At 39.9% G+C, this 6,471-nt stretch overlaps 1 pseudogene; it reads left to right on the forward strand.

Annotated features, from left to right (window-relative positions):
* The first annotated feature begins 373 nt into the window (after positions 1–373).
* Positions 374–1,731, forward strand: LOC149180718 (serine hydroxymethyltransferase, mitochondrial pseudogene; annotated as a pseudogene).
* The last annotated feature ends 4,740 nt before the right edge of the window (positions 1,732–6,471 follow it).

The following is a 6,471-nucleotide window of genomic DNA, read 5'->3' on the forward strand; positions in this document are numbered from 1 at the left end:
GAAAACAACGGAGGACTGTTTCCATTATTATGTTTCTGTTTCCGTTATCGTGCTTTTGGGTTCCTCTAAGGCGTTGGCGTGGCTTCATGGTTGAATGCCTGTTATATTGGGGACAGAGGGCATTTGATATTTGGAGTTGCAGGGGTGCAAAGCATTGCTATGGAAATAGCGACCATGCGAAAAATCTCCAGTTCACCCTTGTTTAGGTCCGGATCGGCTATGTTATAAAGAGCTCTGTAATCTACTGTTGCTCTTTCCAACGAGGCCGACTACTCTCGTCTCGAAAAACAAAAGTCCCATGTCATTTGTCCAAAGCAGCTGAATGCTCCACTGGAGGAGGTCGATCCCGAGATTGCGAATATCATAGAACTTGAAAAAATCGATAATGGAAGGGTATTGAACTTATCCCTTCAGAGAACTTTACTTCATTATCAGTCATGCAGGCTGTAGGATCAGTCATGACCAATAAATACAGTGAAGGCTATCCTGGTGCAAGATACTATGGAGGAAATGAATTCATTGACATGGCAGAGTCGTTATGTCAGAAAAGAGCATTGGAAGCATTTGGTTTGGATCCAGATAAATGGGGAGTTAATGTATAACCCTTGTCAGGCTCTCCGGCTAATTTTCAAGTTTACACTGCTTTGTTGAAGCCCCATAATCGTATCATGACACTTGATCTTCCACATGGTGGTCATCTGTCTCATGGTTACCAGACCGATACTAAAAAGATCTCAGCAGTTTCAATTTTTTTTGAAACAATGCCTTATAGATTGGATGAATCTACAGGCTATATTGATTATGTCCAGCTGGAGAAGAGTGTAGTCCTATTCAGGCCTAAACTTAAGATTGCTGGTGCTAGTGCTTATGCACGCCATTATGACTATGCTCAGATGCGCAAGGTTTGTGACAAGCAAAAAGCTGTGTTGTTGGCGGACATGGCACACATAAGTGGACTTGTTGCAGCTGGTGTAGTTCCATCTCCTTTTGAGTTTGCAGATGTAGTGACCACTACTACACACAAGTCACTCCGTGGTCTTCGTGGTGCAATGATATTTTATAGAAAGGGCATCAAAGAAATTAACAAGCAGGGGCAAGAGGTTAAGTATGATTATGAGAAAAAGATTAATGCAACTGTGTTTCCTGGTCTTCAAGGTGGTCCTCACAATCATACCATAACTGGCTTAGCTGTTGCTCTTAAACAGGCAACTACCTCAGAGTATAAAGCACATCAAGGAGAGGGGCTTCGAAACAATTTTCTTTCTCACATTCGGGCAGTGGATGGAATTTTTCATGTTTGTAGGGCATTTGACGATTCAGATGTTATTTACGTAGAGGATATTGTTGACCCTGTAAGGGATTTAGAAGTGATAACTGAAGAGCTACGTTTAAGGGATCTTGAGTTAATGGAAAGAAGGATGGAAGACCTTGAAAAGTCCATGAAGCGGAGCAATGATAAGCAGTTAAAAATAGGAATGGAGTGATGCACAAAGGTCAAGGCATGGCTTGAGGAAGGAAAAGATGTTAGACTTAGTGATTGGAAAGATGCTGATGTTGAGATGCAGAATACATTTCAGTTATTGAGTGCGAAACCTGTTGTTTACTTGGTGAATATGACTGAAAAGGACTATCAAAGAAAGAAGAATAAATGTCTACCAAAAATACATTCTTAGGTTTAGGGGCATGGAGGTGAACCCATTATTCCTTTCAGTGGTGTTCTAGAGCAGAAACTTGCAGTATGCCCCCGGATGAAGCTGAAAGAGGTAATGAAATTTGAGGATTTGAAGGAATTGGGTAGTGAATCAGCTGTCAAGGCTGCCGGCAAGTACAGACAAGAGGGAAAGACGTATGTGGTGCAAGATGGTAACATTATTCTTTTAAAATTTAATGTCTCTGACGGGAAGAAATGATTTACCATAAGGTGGTTTTTGCAATCATTTAATATCATTTTCTGTGCAATAATAGCAGGGGCACAATTTAAGTTTTTATTAGATTGAATTAAGATTCATGCTCAGCTAATATGTACCACCTGCAGCCATAAGTAATAAAGGCTTTGATATCCAAAAGGTGAACCTTATGCAGCAGGAGAATGATTTGACTGTAAGGATGACATTGCATACCCTGAGGATTGAAGAATAAACTTCAAGGTCATGTGTCTACAACATGCAAGTATATTGCTTGTTCTGTGCTGGAAAATGATAGTCAAAGATTCAGCTGAGGAGATCATTAATAAATGTAGCACAGTGTTAGCAGAAAACCAGTGAGGAGGACTGTGTTTTTAAATCACACAGCAGTTTCGTAGCGCGCTACGAAACTGCTGTAGGTGATGTTTTCAATGCAAAATGAACAGTTTGACCGGGAATGTTAGAGGAGAGACACCTGTACATCAACGCAGAATACAGCTCATCTGGAGACATGGTATGGTATTTGGTAGCAGCGTTCAAATACTTTGAGTTATTAAAGATTTGGGAGCATACTGCTACACTTTCGGAGAATGTTGGGAGACAGAGACCGTTAAAATAGAGCACATCTTTTGGTAAATTAATGAGCCATCAGCGCTTTCAAGCATCCAAAGTCAGCATTCATTACATCCGTAGCTCAGCCATCTCAGCCTAACTGAAGGAGGACAGCTGTCAAAGATCCGAGAAGAATAAAGCATACGAGGAGAATGGAATTAGTGTTTTAATTTGATTAGGATTGGGTGCAATTACAGTTCAGCACTTTGTAATTAATGCATTAGTTAAATAGCATGTAGGAGTAGTTAATAGGGCCTTCGAGCTCCCTCTAGAAAGGGAGGAATGTATTCCTATAAATGGAGGAAATTAGGATGTAATAGGGGTTGGACAATTTATACAAAAACAGAGTTATTTGGGCCAATGTAAGACTTGTTACAGTAATAGTAAAACAGTGGTTATTTCTTCTCAAGATTCTCAATGGATTATTTTGTTCAAATATGATGGTGGTGTTTTATCTTATATGTTCTTGTACAGCCTTGTTATAACATAATCACTCAGAATTCATTTCTAATGCTCTGACTTCCTGTATGTTTGGCAAGCTGTGGTTTGTGTGAAATATGTTTGAACATCTAATGCAAATAGCCTTGACTTCCATGAAATGACTGTGCTTTTGTTTATTAAATGTGTAAGACTCCATAGCCCAATGAAGACCAATTTGATATGTGTTCAACCAGCTGTTGTTTTCATGAATGAGTGAAGAGTTAGCCATCTTTTGTTGTGATTGATTTCTATTATAAGTCTGTGAGAGAGCCCTCTCTGACTAGGAAGGCTAATTCCTAGTCTAAAGTCTGGTTGAAAGAGTTACATAAAATCTTACTTGGTTGCAGCCCTTAGTAGTGATTTTGTGATAACATTTTGGTGCGTCTGCCGGGAGCCTGAAGCTTACTCTCTCCCGAAATTTGAAGATTGGATTTCTGAAGGTAGCAGGAGTTCAAAGAAGGTTTTCGAGGCTGCAAAACTACCTTGGCGACTCCATTGTTGAAGAATTCAAGGTTTATACATTCATGGTGATTCCACTGGAGTTATGAAGGACCCAGAGGCTGCCATTCTTTGTTCAAGGTATGCATGCATAGATTTCTCAGGAATTCATGGTTTCCCAAATCATTTTCCCAAGGATGCATATTTTCTAAAGAATGGTCCAAAATTTAACGGTGAAGACTTGAGTTTAACGTTGGAGCATATCTCAGATTTCTGTCATTTTGCTGAGCTTCTTAGAGTTAAACATGAGGATGTTTGCATAAGGTTATTTTATGATTCACTTCAAGGGAAGTGCAAACAGTGGGTTGAATGCTTTCCTGCCAAGTCCATTAAGTCATTTCAAGACCTTTGGCTCATGTTCTTGGAAGAATGGAGAGATAGGTCAGAGGTGGTGGTAAAATCTCTTTCAGTTGAGGGTTTCAAACAATGGAATGATGATCATAGTAAAGAAGAAACAAATGAATCTTTTTCTTTGTCCTTATCCTCATATCTAAAATCCTTTGACTGCAAGTCAGAGGATAAGATGAAATTTTTTGATGAATTTGCCAAAGACATTGAGAAAGAAATTGAAGGTTTAGAAGGACAAATTCAGGCATACAGTTTTCATGATCATGATCATTATTCTCAGAAATTTTCTATGGCAGAACGCAAGGAGACTATGCTGGTTCCTTTCTCTTTCACGATTGAGGAACTGAACACTGTGGTTGAAGATCAGTTTGCACAGCTGGAAAGTTTCAAGGAAAGACAAGCTGATCATGTGTTCTGGGATCCTATAGCTGATTACATGGAAGAGTTTTACTCTCCAGTGTTTCAGTTTTCCTATGAAGATCAGAGACAATTTCAGTGGCAGCGGTCATTACACTATCACATTGGCTCTGAAATCCGATACAGTCAGAGACAATTTCAGTGGCAGCGGTCATCACACTATCACATTGGCTCTGAACTCCGGGACAGTCAAAGAAATCAAATATCAGATGAGACAAATGATTGGCTGCATTGGAAGTTTCATATTGATTGAGCTGAGGGAAGTTTGAATTGTTAGGGTAGGTAGGTAGGTAAATGCAAATAAGCTCAAGGTTAACTGAGCATTTTTCTTTTTCAGTAGATGTAGCTTTCTTTCTCCTACAGTCATGCTTGTCAAGCAAATTTTAGTTTGTCAAAATGGATAAGGCACTGGAGCTGCATGTTCTTAGTGTACCTCAAGGGCACACTATCCCAAGTGGAGCCACTGTTATCACTGAAAATGCTGTTGTCAAAAAATTTTTAGCCTAGCTTAAAGACAGGGTGTTTTCGCAGCGCCAGAATTCTTTTAGCAGTTTCGCAGCGCTACCTGTTTAGCTGGTTTCGTAGCGTGCTACGAAATTGGGAATTGGTTCGAGTTTTCAGTGAAGGTCCAAATCCTAGCATGCCTATTGTACAGAGTTTTGCTTCCCTCCAGGAATGTTGATGAGAGCAGTGACAGTGTTTTCAAGGAGGCACCCTATGATGATGCAGCTATTGTGGGATTGGCATCAAGTACATTAAGGGAGTTATCTCTGAATTCTGGCTCATGGGTGATTGTGAAGGATGTCCATACTAATGTGGGAGACTTGCAAGAGTTTTTGTGTTGAATCCTCCAGACAAAAAATCTATTAAATTCCACAAATCATAGAGAGTATTATGTTCTCAGCTGGCATGCTTGAAGCATATGGGCCTTCTGTCAGCGTACTGTTTGTCTGAAGATTATGCTTTAGTCATTGATCCACAGGTGGTGTATCTATCACCTCAACTGGCCTTTGATATTGGGTTACATTTAGCATGCCTGAAAACCCTCATAGGACGTGCATCTATTTTCTAGAAGCAAAAAGAGCATTTCAGCGATGGTGTTGGTTATAGTTGGATTGATGGTTTGAAAGAGCACGCTGCAAATCATGTTACTAATATGATGATGACAAATGAAAAATACATTACCCTGAGAACATACCCACGACAAAGGAGGCTCGACCGGGAGAATTTCAAATTGTAGATATTGATTTTCTTAATACAACTGCAATTTCCAGCATGCAAAACATAAATACTATGTTATTTGAGGGCGCAACATCATGTGTTATAAAAATGTGAGATATTTCGCGGTGAAATATTATGTTATAAAGGATACGCACAGATGTTTATTGTAATGATTTAAGGGAAGCTATCTGCCGAGTATCAGGCACTGTCTTTGATAAATCTTCTTATTCCAGATGGACAGGGCATTCACATTGCGGGTTTCTCCAGATGATTATCAAGAATATAAATAAATGGGACGTGGATATAAGCCGAAAATTGTTCAGCTTGCTAGTGACACGGCATCAATGCAAATTGCAGATAAAGAAAACCGTGCAGCATTTGGTAATGTTACAGCGCTTCAACCGCATTTTGTTTTATTCTTTGATTGTTCCGAGCAAGAGATGTGAGGTGGCTTATGAATAGGAATTAAGGCCAAGCTGATGACAATTGGAAAGGGAGATTATAAAGCAAATTTCAACAGCTGGTGGCGTGAAGGGAGACATTCAAGGGCTAATATTTATGTGTGATTCGAAAATAACGGAGGACTGTTTCCATTATTATGTTTCTGTTTCCGTTATCGTGCTTTTGGGTTCCTCTAAGGCGTTGGCGTGGCTTCATGGTTGAATGCCTGTTATATTGGGGACAGAGGGCATTTGATATTTGGAGTTGCAGGGGTGCAAAGCATTGCTATGGAAATAGCGACCATGCGAAAAATCTCCAGTTCACCCTTGTTTAGGTCCGGATCGGCTATGTTATAAAGAGCTCTGTAATCTACTGTTGCTCTTTCCAACGAGGCCGACTACTCTCGTCTCGAAAAACAAAAGTCCCATGTCATTTGTCCAAAGCAGCTGAATGCTCCACTGGAGGAGGTCGATCCCGAGATTGCGAATATCATAGAACTTGAAAAAATCGATAATGGAAGGGTATTGAACTTATCCCTTCAGAGAACTTT

This window comes from Pinus tabuliformis, chromosome 3_2 (assembly GCF_031772625.1).
Source record: "Pinus tabuliformis cultivar Carrire ecotype Pingquan chromosome 3_2, CPIR1, whole genome shotgun sequence".
In the NCBI taxonomy this organism is placed as follows: Eukaryota; Viridiplantae; Streptophyta; class Pinopsida; order Pinales; family Pinaceae; genus Pinus; species Pinus tabuliformis.